Source organism: Hypanus sabinus, chromosome 4, assembly GCF_030144855.1.
Source record: "Hypanus sabinus isolate sHypSab1 chromosome 4, sHypSab1.hap1, whole genome shotgun sequence".
NCBI lineage: Eukaryota > Metazoa > Chordata > Chondrichthyes > Myliobatiformes > Dasyatidae > Hypanus > Hypanus sabinus.
In genome coordinates this window covers 973667-989714 of record NC_082709.1, presented here as the reverse complement: position 1 = coordinate 989714, position 16048 = coordinate 973667, and positions in this window count along the sequence as shown.

The window sequence follows — 16048 nt, the reverse complement described above, 5'->3', positions numbered from 1 at the left end:
GGAGAAAGGTGGAGAATCTGTTATAAAAAGATTTCATGGAAAATCTAGAGCTTACAACATGCAAAAGCAAGTGGTGGACCAGAAGAAAGGGAATTTTGGAGAAGCCATCAGTAAGAGTTGAAGTGATAATCATGATCATAATAGTGAGATGGGCTGAAAGGCCAAGTGGCCTTTTCCTCTGAATGAACAAGATGAGGGCCATATTAGCACAGGTTTCCAATGTTGGCTAATTTCTTTCAGTGCAGTTTTTTACCTGACTGCTTAACCAAATGAAATTACATTGCTAGTAAGTTTCAGGATCTGCAATAATCAGAGTAAACAGTTGGTGATTTCATTTGTTAATTGTGCATCTGTTGGGTGGTTTCCCTGTCATTGAGTGGTATCCATCTGGAACTGAACAGGAAATGTGTTGGTACAGATGGTTTTCCTCTTGTTCAAATGATAATCCAATACAGATTTGTTGAATTGATCTGGAAACATCTACCAGAAATGAGTATTTGGTAATCTGAAGTTTACAATGTAATTAAAGTTTTGGTTGCTCTGTTGGCCATCCATTATGATAAGTAGGAAGGAACACTCATAGGTTGCACAGCACTGGTTGCCCTTTGTTCTGCCTCCATCTATTCATTTTTGACTCTATGAAGTCCACCCCTGCACCACTACAAAGCACAACTTACCTGTTATAATTCTCCATGCTCCTTGATAATCTTGGACTCTTCACTGCTGTTTACTCCAGCTATCTTGTCTCTCTGCTCTTAGTCCAGCAGATGCTGATTGAGCTGATGTGTTCCTCCAGATGTTGCTCTGTTATCAGAATTGGGTTTATTGTCACTGGCATGTGTCGTGAAATTTGTTAACTTATCAGCAGCAGTTCAATGCAATACATAATATAGAAGGAAAAAAATAATTAAATAATCCATTACAATATACATATATTGAACAGATTAAAATCATGCAAAACAGCAATATATTAAAAAAGTGAGGTAGTGTTTGAGGGTTCAATGTCCATTTAGGAATAGGATAGCAGAGGGGAAGAAGCTGTTCTGTGTGCTTCAGGCTTCACTACTGAGATAAGGGCATACCCTGGGTGCTGGAGGTCATTAATAGTGAATGTTACCTTTTTGAGACACTGCTCCTTGAAGATGTCCTAGGAACTTTGTAGGCTAATACCCAAGATGGAGCCAACTAAATTTACAACCCTCTGCAGCAGCTTTTGGTCCTATGCAGTATTTCTCTCTCTCACCTGCCCCCAAAATACCAGACAGTGATGCAGCCCATCAGCATACTCTCCATGGTACATCTATAGAAGCTTTTGAGTATCTGTTGACATACCAGATCTTTTCAAACTTCTACTGAAGTATCGTGGCTGCCTTGCCTTTACAGCTGCAATATGTTGGGACCAGGTTAGATCCTCCGAGATCGTGACACCCAGGAAATTGAAACTGCTCACTCTCTCCTCTTCTGATCCCTCTATTAGGATTGGTATGTGCTTCCTTGTCTTACCCTTACTGAAGGCCACAATCAGCTCTTTCGTCTTACTGATGCTGAGTGCCAGGATGTTGCTGCAACACCATTCCACTAGTTGACATATCTCACTCCAGTATGCCCTCTCATCGCCATCTGAGATTCTGCCAAGAATGGTTGTATCATCAGTATATATAGATGATATTTGAGCTCTGTCATTGGCATAGAAGAGAGCAGTGGGCTAAGCACACACCCCTGAGGTGCACCTCTGTTAATCATCAGTGAGGAGATGTCATCACTAATCCACATAGATTGTGGTCTTCTGGTTAAGAAGTCAAGGATCCAATTGCAGAGGCAACTTCTCAATCAGGATTGTGGGGATGATGGTGTTAAATGCTGAGCTATAGTCAATGAACAGTATCCTGACATAGGTGTTTGTGTTGTCCAGATGGTCTAAAGCCATGTGAAGAGCCATTGAGATTGCATCTGCTGTTGACCTATTGTGGCAAAAGGCAAATTGTAATGGGTCCAGGTCCTTTCTGAAGCAGGAGTTCAGTCTAGTCATGACCAACCTCTCACTGCATTTCATCACTGTAGATGTGAGTGCTATCAGGCAATAGTCATTAAGGTAGCTCATGTAATTCTTGGGCACTGGTATAATTGTTGCCTTTTTGAAGCAAGTGGGAACTTCTGCCCGTAGCAGTGAGAGGTTGAAAATGTCCTTGAATACTCCTGCAAGGTGGTTGTCACAGGTTTTCAGAGCCTTACCAGATACTCCATTGGGACCTTCTGCCTTGTGGGTTCACTCTCTTTTAAGACAGCCTAACATTAGCCTCTGAGACAGACATCACAGGGTCATCAAGTGCAGCAGGGATCTTCACAGCTGTGGTTACATTCCCCTTTTCAAAGTGGGCATAGAAGGCATTGAGTTCATCTGGTAGTGAAGCATCACTGCCATTTATGCTGTTGGGTTTTGCTTTGTAGGAAGCAATGTCTTGCAAACCCTGTTGTCATACATCCAGTGTCACCGCCAATCTTATCTGAAACTGTCTCTTTGCCCTTGAAATAGCCCTCCATAAATCATACCTGGTTTTCTAGGTTGCCAGATTTGAATGCCACAGATCTAGCCTTCAGCAGATGCTGTACCTCCTGATTCATCCACGGCATTTGGTTTGGAGTTTAGTATCTGGAGTTTACCGTGAGGAGATGTTGCCTGAAGAGGCAGCAGGAAAAGAGAGGATGACAAGAATTCAAGTTGAGAAATAATTATATGATCAAGCAACTCACAAAATGCTAGAGGAACTCAGCAGTCCAGGCAATGTCTATGGGAAAGATTTAAGCAGTCAACGTTTTCGCAAAAATGATCACTGAGCAATGTTATCACAGCTAAGACTGCCTGCAATAGGTGCTTTGAGTTTCACCAGTAGCCTTAGAACCGACTGCTGTTTGGTGAAAACTCTGGCTATAAGGCTTATCAAATTCCTGGCTTTAGATAGGCAAATTAGACACATCTGCATTCAACTATGTTACTAGCATCAGATTTCCTATTGTTAAAATCTGGCCTCGTTGTTGACAACAAAGTGGCTGTGAGGTTGAATCAAATTAAAAATAGAAATTGTTGTTCAACAGTCAGCAGGCCAGCTAGTGCCTGTGCAGAGGGAATAGTTAACATTTTGGGCTCACGGCTCAAGGCAAGATTTCTTTTTCTCATTATGGCTTAAGTAGTAATTGGGCAGATTCGTCATGGTTAGCTCTATTGGTCATTTATCTATTTTATACATGGTATCAAGTGTAAAAGCAGGAATACAAATAAAACCAAAAATCTGAGTAACACACAAAAACTGCAAGAACAAGCAAATTGTACGCTGTGCACTGATATGGACTAGAAAGCACACCAGAGATGAAGGATTATATTAAAATAATCAGTTGCAGCATTCAAACGGGACTTGAATTTATATGGAACCATAGAAGATTACAGCACAGAAACAGGCCTTTTGGCCCTTCTTGCCTGTGCCAAACCATTTTTCTGCCAAGTCCCACTGACCTGCACCTAGACCATCTCCCTCCATATCCCTCTCATCCATGTATCTGTCCAAGTTTTTCTTAAATGTTAAAAGTGAGCCTGTATTCACCACTTCAACTGGCATCTCATTCCACGCTCCAGCAACTCTCTATGTGAAGAAGAGAGTTCCTAATGTTCTCTTTAAACGTTTCCCTTTTCACTCTTAACCCATGTCCTCTGGTATTTTTCTCTCCTAGCCTGCTTGCATTCAATCTATCTGTACCCATGATAATTTTATACACCTCTATCAAATCTCCCCTCATTCTTCTACGCTTCAGGGAATAAAGTCCTAACCTATTCAACCTTTCTCTGTAACTCAGTTTCTCAAATCCCAGCAACATCCTTGTAAACCTTCTCTGCACTCTTTCAACATTATTAATATCCTTCCTATAATTAGATGATCAAAACTGCATACAATACTCCAAATTCAGCCTCACCGATGTCTTATACAACCTCACCATAACATTCCAACTCTTATACTCAATACTTTGATTTATAAAGGCCAATGTACCAAAAGCTCTCTTTACTACCCTATCTACCTGTGACACCTCTTTTAGGGAATTATGTGTCTGTATTCCCAGATTCCTCTGTTCTACTGCATTCCTCAGTGCCCTACCATTTACCTTGTATGCTCTTCCTTGGTTTCTCCCTCCAAAGTGTAATACCTCACACTTCTCTGCATTAAAATCCATCTGCCATTTTTCCAGCTGGTCCAAATCCCTCTGCAAGCCTTGAAAACCTTCCTCATAGACCACTACACCTCCAATCTTTGTATCATCAACAAATTTGCTGATCCAATTTACCACATTATCATCCAGATCATTGATACAGATGACAAATAATAATGGACCCAGCACTGATCCCTGTGGCACACCACTAGTCACAGGCCTCCACTACCACTCTCTGGCTTCTCCCGTCGAGCCAATTTCTAATCCAATTTACTACCTCATCATGTATAACTAGCGACTGAATCATCCTAACTAACCTCCCATGTGGGACCTTGTCAAAGGCCTTACTGAAGTCCATGTAGACAACATCCACTTTCCTGCTAACCTCGAAAAACTCTGATTGGTTAAACATGACCTACCATGCACAAAGCCATGTTGACTCTCCCTAATAAGACCCTGTCTATCCAAATACTTGTAGATTCTATCTTAATACTCCTTCCAATAATTTACCTATTACTAACATCAAATTTACCGGCCTATAATTTCCCAGATTACTTTTACAGCCTATTTTAAATATTATCTGCCAAGGCCCTTACAATTTCAACATTAGTCTCCTTCAAGGTCTGAGGGATTACTCTGTCAGGCCCTGGGGATTTATCTACTCTGATTTGCCTCAAAACAGCAAGCACCACCTCCTCTTTAATCTTTATAGGTTCCATGATCTCACTTGTTTGCCTTATTCCCATAGACTCCTTGCCAGTTTCCTTAGTAAATACAGGTGCAAAAAAAACATTTAAGATCTCCCCCATTTCTTTTGTTCCATACATAGCCAACCACTCTGATCTTCAAGAGGACCAATTTTATCCCTCACTATCCTTTTGCTCTTAATATGCCTCTAGAAGCTCTTAGGATTGTGCTTCACTTTGACTGCCAAAGCAACCTCATGTCTTCTTTTAGCCCTCCTGATTTCTTTCTTCAGTATTTTCTTGCACTTTTTATACTCCTCAAGCACCTTATTTGCTCCTTGTTGCCTATACATGTCATATATCTCTCTCTTATCAGATTTCCAATATCACTCGAAAACCGAGGTTCCTTATTCTTATTCACTTTTCCTTTAACAGGAACATACAAACTCTGCACTCTCAAAATTTCTCCTTTGAAGGCCTCCCACTTACCAATCACATCCTTGCCAAAGAACAACCTGTCCCAATCTACGCCTTTTAGGTCCTTTCTCATTTATTCAAATTTGGCCTTTTTCCAGTTTAGTACCTCAGCCCGAGGACCAGATCTATCTTTATCCATGACCAAGTTGAAACTAATGGCGTTATGATTACTAGACCCAAAGAGTTCCCCTACACACACTTCTGTCACTTGTCCTAACTCATTTCCTAGTAAATCTAATATTGCATCCTCTCTAGTTGATACCTCTATATATTGATTTAGAAAACTTTCCTGACCACATTTTATAGAACATAGAATAGTACAGCACATTACAGGCCCTTCGACCCACAATGTTGTGCCGACCCTCAAACCCTGCCTCCCATATAACCCCCCACCTTAAGTTCCTCCGTATACCTGTCTAACAGTCTCTTAAACTTCACTAGTGTATCTGACTCAGGCAGTGCATTCCACACACCAACCACTCTCTGAGTGAGAAACTTTCCTCTAATATCCCCCTGAACTTCCCTCCCCTTACCTTGAAGTCATGTCTTCTCATACTGAGCAGTGGTGCCCTGGGGAAGAGGCGCTGGCTGTCCACTGTCTATTCCTCTTAATATCTTGTACACCTCTATCATGTCTCCTCTCATCCTCCTTCTCTCCAAAGATTAAAGCCTAGCTCCCTTAATCTCTGATCAAAATCCATAGTCTCTAAACCAGGCAGCATCCTGGTAAATCTCCTCTGTACCCTTACCAATGCTTCCACATCCTTCCTATAGTGAGGCAACCAGAACTGGACACAGTACTCCAAGTGTGGCCTAACTAGAGTTTTATAGAGCTGCATCATTACATCGTGTCTCTTAAACTCTATCCCTCGACTTATGGAAGTTAACTCCCATAAGCTTCCTTAACTACGCTATCTACCTGTGAGGCAACTTTCAGGGATCTATGGACATGTACCCCCAGATCCCTCTGCTCCTCCACACTACCAAGTATCCTGCCATTTACTTTATACTCTGCCTTGGAATTTTGTCCTTTTACAAACTCTAACCCAATCTAGACCTTTAACAGTAGGGGAGTCCCAATCAATATGTGGAAAATTAAAATCCCCTACAATCACAACTTTGTTTCTTACAGTTGTCTGTTATCTCTGCAAATTTGCTCCTCCAATTCTCACTGACCATTGGTGGTCTATAATACAACCCCATTAATGTGGTTAAATCTTTCCTGTTTCTCAGCTCCATCCAAATGGCCTCGGTAGACAAGCCCTCAAATCTATCCTGCCTGAGCACTGCTGTAACATTTTCCCTGACTAGCAATGTCACCGCTCCCCCACCCCCCCACCGCCGCCCTTCATCCCTCTGCCTCTATCACATCTGAAACATCAGAACGCTGGAACATTAAGCTACCGGTCCTGCCCCTCCTGTAGCCAATTTTCACTAATGGCTATAATGTCATAATTCCATGTGTCAATCATCCACACCCTCAGCTTGTCAGTCTTCCCCACAATACTCCTCGCATTGAAATAGACACACCTCAGAAGGTTATTACCACCACACACAACTCTTCTATTTCTGACTTTGCATGAACTTTTAACATAATTTATTTTCACCCCCACTCCACTATCTGCTCTGGCACTCTGGTTCCCATCCCCCTGCAAATCTAGTTTAAACGCTCCCCAACAGCACTAGCAAACCTCCCTGCAAGGATATTGATCCCCCTGTAGTTCAGGTGTAACCCATCTCTCTTGTACAGGTCCCACCTGCCCCAGAAGAGGTCCCAATGATCAAAAAATCTGAAACCCTGCCCCCTACACCAGTTCCTCAGCCACATGTTCATCCTCCAGAGCATCCTACACTTACCCACACAGGCACGTGAAACAGGTAGCAATACTGAGATTACTACCCTCAAGGTCCTGGTTTTTAACTTCCTACCAAGCTCTCTATACTCATTCTTCAGGACCTCCTCACTCTTTCTTCCTACGTCATTGGTTTCAATGTGTACCCTGACATCTGGCTGCTCACCCTCCCACTTCAGAATGCTGTGCACGCAATCAGAGACATCCCTGACCCTGGCACCCAGAAGGCAACAAACCATCTGGGATTCTCGTTCACGAACTCAGAACCTCCTGTCTGTACCTCTAACTATCGAGTCCCCTATCACTACCGCTCTCTTCTTCCCCCCTCCCTTCTGCACAGCAGTTCCGGACTCAGTGCCAGAGATCCGGCTGCCGCAGCTTGTCCCAGGTAAGTCATCTCCCCAACAGTATCCAAATCGGTATACTTGTTGTTGAGGGGAATGGCCACAGGGGAACACTGCTCTGCCTGCCCTTTCCCCTTCCCTCACCTGATGGTAACCTAATTACCTGTGCCCTGCTCCTTGGCGTGGCTACCTCCCTGAAACTACTATCTATAAACTCCTCATTCTCCTGAATGATCCAGAAGTCATCCAGCTGCTGCTCCAGTTCCCTAACGCAGTTTGTTAGGAGCTGCAGCTGGATGCTCTTCTTGCAGGTGTCGTCTTTAGGGACACCGGAGGTCTCCCTGACTTCCCACATCCTGCAAGAGGAGCATTCCAACATCCTGCCTGGCATTCTCTCTAAACTTACTAATCAAAAAAGAAATCAAATGAGAAAAAAAACAGCAACAACTTACCGGAACTCGCTCTCACCTCTGCCTGTTCACGCTGAAGCCTGTTGAGCCAAAGCTGTCCCAATCTGACTCAGTCCACTCTGACGATGGCCACTTTGCTAGACAACACTTCCTTCATAGTGTGCTAGCTGACCAGCTGTCTTCAGCTCCTCTGCTCCCAATTAATTGGCTGTTTCAAAAAACGAAAATATCTGGAAGGAAATGTCTTCTGGGTTAGAGGTACAGTGCAGAACAGGGTCTCCTGGTGCAATGAACCACATCACTCAGCAACCCACTGATTGAACCCTACTCTAATCACAGGACAATTTACAATGACCAATTAACCTACTAACTAGTACATCTTTGGACTGGGGCGAAACTTGAGAATGCAGAGAAAACCCATGTGCTCACAAGAAGACTTGTAAACTCCTAGACGATGCTAAAACTGAACTCCGGCACACCAAACTGCTGCGCTGCTAAGGCACCATAATTACATGATGGACAGTTAGAGACAGGTGAGAGAGGGGTGGAGTTGGGAAACAGGCTAGAGGTCATAGGTGGGAACAGACAAGTGATAAGAAAGAGTGGAAGGAACTAGAATCTTGATGAAAGCTCAGTCTGCATCATTGAATGCATATTCCCCTCCATAGATGCTGCCTGTCTTGCTGAGTTCCTCAGTAATTTGTTGTTATGTATGCTTAAGCAGCTGCAGAATATCTGTGTGAAGAGAGTGATGGGGTGAAGATGTCCAAGTGCTGGCTTCTAATTAACAGTGTATGTGCTTTGCCAACTGTCATTTTGAACTCACTGGTGTGACCGCTATATCAAGACCATTGAAGCAATAGATGGGGTTGTAGGAGGTGGAGATAAGCTGTTGTTTTGGTGTCTCTATGGTGATGAGGCAGAAGGTATTGCATCCCCTGCAGTTGCAAAGTACCCAGCATCAGGGAGGGGTGGTGGGCAAAATTGAGCAAAATTTGAGTCACTATAACACATAGGAACAGAATTAAAGTTGAAAGTAAATTTATCAAAGTGCATACTGTATATGTCACCATATACAATCTTGAGATTCATTTTCTTGTGGGCATACGCAGTAACTCCAAGAAACACAATAGAATCAATAAAAAAAACTGTAGGGTGCCCAAATAACTAATGAACACGAGATTCTGTCGAACCAACACGTACAAATGCCGGAGGAACTCGGTAGATCAGGCAGCATTTATGGATCAGACCCTTCTTCAGGACAAATAATCAATGTGCAAAAGAAAACAGATTGCAAATATAAACAAAGGAAACAATAAATGTCAGTACATGAGATGAGGTTCATAGATTGAAAGTTGGTCCATAGGTTGTGGGAACATTTCAGTGATGGGGTGAGTGAAGTGATCCCTTTTGTTTTAAGAGCCTGATAAATGATGAGTAAGAACATACTGAACTTGGCTCCTGTACCTTCCCAATGGCAGCAGCAAGAATAAGCAAGTCCTGGATGGTGGGGGTGCTCGATGATGGATGCTGCCATTCTGCAGCAGTACTCCATGTAAATGTGCTCAATGGCTTTACCTGTGATGGACTGTGCCATATCCACTAGCTTTAGTAGGATTTTCTTTTCAAGGGGATTGGTGTTTCCATACCAGGCTATGATGCAACCAGTCAATATATTCTCAGCCAGACATCTATAGAATTTATCAAAGTTTTAGATATTAACTACCTCCTGGTTAAAGAAGCTTCACTGCATCTCTGTTTTAAATGGACGCCACTCTATCCTGAGGCTGTGCCCTCTTGTCATAGACTGACCACCATGGGAAACATCCTTTCCACATTTACCACGTCCAGGTCTTAAAGCATTTTCAAGGTTTCAATGAGATTCCCCCTCATCCTTCTAAATTCCAGTGAATACAGACTTCGTATGATAACCCTTTCATTCCCAAAATCATCCTCGTGAATGCCCTCTGAACCATCTCCATGCCAGCACATCTTTCTTTAGATGATTAGCCCAAAAATGGTCACAATACTCAAGGTGAGGCTTCACCAGTGCCTTATAAAGCCTGAGCATCACACCCCTGCTCTTGTATTCTAGACCTTTTGAAATGAATGCTAACATTGCATTTACCTTTCTCACCATTGACTCAATCTGCAAGTTAATCTTTAGAGTGTTCTGCACAAGGACTCCAAAATCCCTTTGCATCTCAGATTTTTGGATTTTCTCCCTGTTTAGAAAATAGCCTGCACATTTATTTCTACTACCAAAGTGCATAACCATGTATTTTTTAACTTTGTATTTCATTTGCCACTCTCTTGCCTATTCTCCAAATCTGTCTAAGTCCTTCTGCAGTCTATCTGTTTCCACAACACTACCTGCCTCTCTACCAATCTTCATAACCACTGCAAACTTGGCATCAAAGCTATCTTTTTCATCATCTACATCATTGATATGCAGCAGAAAAAGAAGCGATCCCAATACTGACCACTGAGAATCACCACTAGTCACTATCAGGCAACCAGAAAAGGATCCCTTTATTCCCACTTGCTGCCAATCAGCCAGTGCTCTAACCATGCCCGTAACTTTCCTGTAATACCATAGGCTCTTAACTTGGTAAGCAGCCTCAAGCGTGGCAGCTTGTCAAAGGCCTTCTGAATGTCTAAATATACAACATTAACTATATCCCCTTTATCTATCCTACTTGTAATCTTCTCATAGAATTCCAACAGATTCATCAGGTTAGATTTTCCCTTAAGGAAACCATGCTGACTTTGTCCTATCTGGTCCTGTGACACCAAGTGCTCCATAAGCTCATCCTTAACAATTGAATCGAACGTCTTCCCAACCACTGGGGTTAGGCTAACTAGTCTATAATTTCCTTTTTGCTGCCTTCCTCCTTTCTTAAAAAGTGGAGTGACATTTGCAATTTTCCAGTCCCCTAGCATCATGCCAGAGGCCACTGATTTTTGAATTGATTTTATTTCTTACATCCTTCACATACATAAGGAGTAAAAATCTTTACGTTAACGTCTCTGTCTAAATGTGATATGTGCAAACATAGTAATTTAAAATAAATATAATAGTCACTGTAATATAGAGTACACTCATATCAGCATGAGTTAATCAGTCTGATGGCCTGGTGGAAGAAACTGGCTCGGAGCCTGTTGGTCCTGGCTTTTATGCTGTGGTTCCATTTCCTGGATGGTAGCAGCTGAAATAGATTGTGGTTGGGGTGACCTAGTCCCCAATAATCCTACGGGCCCTTTTTATACATGGGAAGTTAACAACTATAGATCCACTCTCTGGAGAGTCCTGCAATTAAGGGACGTACAGTTCCCATACCAGGCAGTGATGCAGCCAGTCAGGATGCTCTCATTGTAGAAAGTTCTTAGGTGTTGGGGACCCATGCCAAATTTCTTCAACTGTCTGAGGTGAAAGACTATTACTATTCCCTTCACATTCTCAACTGCTACCTTTTTTAGTCCAGGTACTTTTAGGTCTTTAAGCTTTTTGAGTACCTTCTCCCTTGTATTAGTAACTGTACTCTCTTCTCTTCCCTCACACCTTCAACATTTGGCACACGGCTAGTGTCTTCCATAATGAAAACTGATGCAAAATACTCATTTATTTCATCTACCATCTCCTTGTACCCTGTTATTATCTCTCTGACCTCATTTTCTAGTTGCCCTATCTTTCTTTTATTTTTTTACATACTTGAAAAAGCTAGCTTGCTTTCATATTTAATCTTTTCCCTCCTAATGATTCTTTTAGTTGTTCTCTGTAAGTTTTTAAAAGCTTCCCAATCCTGTTTTCACACTAATTTTTGTATTGTTGTATGCCCTCTCTTTTGCTTTTACATTAGCTTTGACTTCTCTTGTCAGCCACAGTTGTACTATTTTGCCAATTGAGTATTTCTTTGTTATTGGAATACCTCTATCCTGCACCTTCCTCATTTTTCCTGGAAATTCACACCATTGCTGCTCTGTTGTCAACCCTGCCTGCAACTTCTTCCAATTTCTGTGGCTAACTCCTCTCTCATACCACTGTAATTTCCTTTACTGAAATACTGTGATGTCAGACTTTACTTTTTCCCTATCAAATTTCAAGTTGAACTCAATCATATTGTGATCACTGTCTCCTCAGGGTACTTTTACCTTAAGCTCCCTAATCAACTCAGGTTCATTACATTACACCCAATTCAGTTTAGCTGATCTCCTAGTAGGCTCAATGACAAACTGTTGTAAGAAGCCATTTCATAGGCATTCAACAAGCTCACTCTCTTGAGATCTATTACTAACCTGATTTCCTCAGTTAAGCTGCATGTTGAAATCTCATAGAATATCATTTTTGACATGCCTTTTCTATTTCCTATTGTAACCTGTGGTCCACATCCCAGCTATATCCCAGGGGGGCCTGTATATAACTGCCATTAAGGTCCTTTTACCCTTCCAGTTTCTTAACTCAACCCACAAGGATTCAACATCTTCTGATCCTATGTCACATCTTTTTACTGATTTGATGCCATTTTTGCCAGCAGAGCCATGCCACTCCTTCTGCCTACCTTCCTATTCCTCCAATATAATGTGTAACCTTGGACATTCAGCTCCCAACTACAACCATGTTTCAGCCAAGATTCAGTGATGGCTACAACATCACACCCGACTATCTGTAATAGTGCAACAAGATCATCCACCTTATTTCTTGTACTTTGTGCATTGAAATACAACACTTTGAGTATTGTATTTGCTACCCTTTTTGATTCTGCATCCTTTATGCACTGATATTCATCCAGCTGGCTTCAACTTTGTTCTATCATTTGCCTGCCCTTCCTGATAGTCTAACTGCACACTACATTTGTTTTTTTTTCCAAATGTCCTATCCTGAGTCCCCTCACTTCAGTTCCCACTCCCCTTGCTAAATTAGTTTAAACCCTCCCCAACAGCTCTAACAGACCTGCCCGCAGGAATATTGGTCCCTCTCAGGTTCAGGTCCAACCATCATTTTTGAATAGGTCATACTTCCCCCAGAAGAGATTCCAATGAATCAGAATCAGAGTCAGTTTTATTATCACTGGCATGTGATGTGTGTTGCGTTGTTTATATTCATACGTACTGTGGGGTACTAATAAAGAACCATCTTCTCCATTTCAAATAGAACTTTATTTAACAACAACCACAACACTTTTACAATACCATGTTTCTCTATCTTTCTATCATCCCTGTGCATTCTCAGAACTCTCTCCAATCATGGTCTTACACTTCATATCATCACATTATCCTTTCCTTAAAAAGAAAAATCAATTAGCAACATTGACCAGAGCAAATGCATTATTTAACATGTCTCTATCAGTCTCTCTGGGGGGTTATGAACAGGAGTAGACCTTTTAAGTGGTTCACACAGTTCCTGTGTTTCATTGTTATTTCCATGTTTTGTCTGGTCTGCATCAGTTATCTGAAACTCTGAAGTTGGCTCTTGAGGTCTTTGCAAGTTCTTCTTAACACTGCTTCTTCTTCTGTTTGCACCATGTATGATCTGGGTTGTACTTCAAGTATTGTAGTTTTCTGTGTCCATGTGTTCATTTTGTCTTGTATTCTTACTTCATCTCCTTGGTGCAGTTCAGGTAATGGACAAGAACATCTGTCAAAGTATGTTTTCTGCTTTGTTTTGTGTTCATCTTTCCATCTTTTCACTTGTTCACCTTCTTCTGTTCTCAGAAGGCTCTCATCTATTGGCAGATTGGATCTCAAACGGCAACCCATCAAGAGCTGAGCAGGTGAAAATCCACATTCAAGTGGAGTACTATGATAAGCTAACAAAGCTTTATAAAAATCACCTCCACTATCTTTTGCTTTGTGCATCAGTTTCTTGATAATTCCAACTAATTTATCAACTAATCCACTGGACTGAGTGAAAATGGACTAGTTGTGTATGAACACAGCCTCATTCCTGAGCAAAATGTCTGATGCGTTCTCCATTGAATTGTGGAACATGGTCTGTGAAAACTTCATCAGGTACACCATGTCTGGAAAAAAACTGATTTCCTGCATGTAATTACATTCTCTGCTGTTGTTCTGCTCAGACCATGCACTTCAGGATACAATGAGTAGTAATCTGATATTAATAGATAATCCTTGTTGTCAATTACAAACAGATCAATGCCTACCTTCTGATCAGGTCTCTGAGGACTAGGATGTGGATGCAGTGGCTCCTTAGGGTTGCTAGGTTGGTATTAAAGGCATATTTGACAAGAAGACACCAATTCTGCAATTTCTTGATTCATCCTGGGCCAAAACATCATTTCCTGCGCCCTTCTCTTACATTTTTCAATACCTAAGTGGCCTACATGAATTTTCCCAAGCATTTCTTTTCGGAGACTTTTAGGAATCACATTTCTGCTACCTTTGTACAATATCCCATCCACAACATAAAGTTCTGATCTGTGGTTCCAATATTCTTGTACTTCTGAGGTACAATGATCCTTATCTGGCCATCCATCCATCACCACTTGAATTACTTGACTGAGAATTTTGTCCTTCTCTGTCTCAAGACACAGCATTTCCAATGTTTTGGGAGCAACAGGGACAGTCTCTATGATCATATCAACAAATGCCTGAACATCAACAGCGTCCCTGTGACTGTCTTTTGTTGTTGGATCCACAGCTCTGGAAAGTGTGTTAGCCATGCACATGAATTTTCCAGGTGTGTATGACACATATCAATACAGAAGAAGAATGCCCTTAACTCCTGGTGGAGTCCTTGGGACGCTGTCATGACAAGCTTTTGCACCAGTCTTTTTTTGGTGATTGCTCATCATGTGGCATTTCTGTAGCATTCTCCAGTTCTTTTTTATGAGGTCGAGTTGCTAGCCTGACACTCAACTCAGCATGGATGGAAAGCGTGCAAGGGAGCTGGTTGGACTCGAACTCAGACCCATTCACCCTGGAGTCCAGCACTGATGCCATTACACCACCAGCCGACGTATTCAATACAGTGTTGTCAATTTTAATCGTGTGTTTTCCTGGAAGACAACCAAGCCGTTTGAACAAGTCCTCATACTCTTTCAACAAGTCACTGTATTCTGACTCTGTGTCACTGTCCAGAACTAATACTCTTTTCACTAAATTCAGTCATTCACAGGCAGATAAACCTAGTATTGACTGTACATTCCTTGGCACCACCACAAATAAAAGCGTGTCCACAATATTTTTGTGTGATACTTTTGCCACAGGTTTCTTTAACTGGAATGTTTGCACCTGAATACCCAGTCACTTTTATATTTGAATCATGTAACTTTGGTCTTGACTTTAATACATTAAACTCAGATGCTGCAAGAACATTTACTTATGCTCCAGTATCCAGTTTACACAGAATATTGTTTTGGTTCACTTGCAATGGAATAGTCCAGTCATTCTGACTTTGTTATCACAAAGCACATCTATGTATATAAAACTCCTCAAGTTTATTTTCAAGCACTGTATTTACTGTTTTATTTTCTTTCTACTGCAACAGCATGAAATATTATTACTCTTACTGCAGTTGTTGCATATTTTCCCATACGCTGGACACTGTTTTGGCCGATGCTGCCGTCCATAGCGATCACACAGCTTTTTTCTCTCAGATGATGTCTTGCTCTCTGTCCGTTTTGTTATCATTTTATTATTTTTTCGAATATGTTCACGCTTCCTCACAGTGTCTACGTTGCAGTTCTCAATGAAAAGTTCTTTAGCCTGTGATGTCACAATTTCTGAAGCTTTGCAGAGCATCAAAACTTTTTCCAAGTCTAAGTCTTGTTCTCTTAACAGTCTTTCTCTCGGACTATTATCCAGAATGCAAAAAAAATTCTGTCTTTAATAGAGTGAGTCTGTCAGTTCTCCAAACTCGCCTGTTTTACTCCAGTGTCTAAACTCAGTAACATATTGATCAATAGTTTTACTAGCTCCCTGCATACATTTAAAAAATCTATGCCATTCATATGTCGCATTACACTTCGGATTACAAAATGCTTCAAATTTGTCCATTATCAACTTTAAATTATCCCCATTTTCAAAAATAAAATGATTATGTACCTCAATTGTGTCATCGCCTA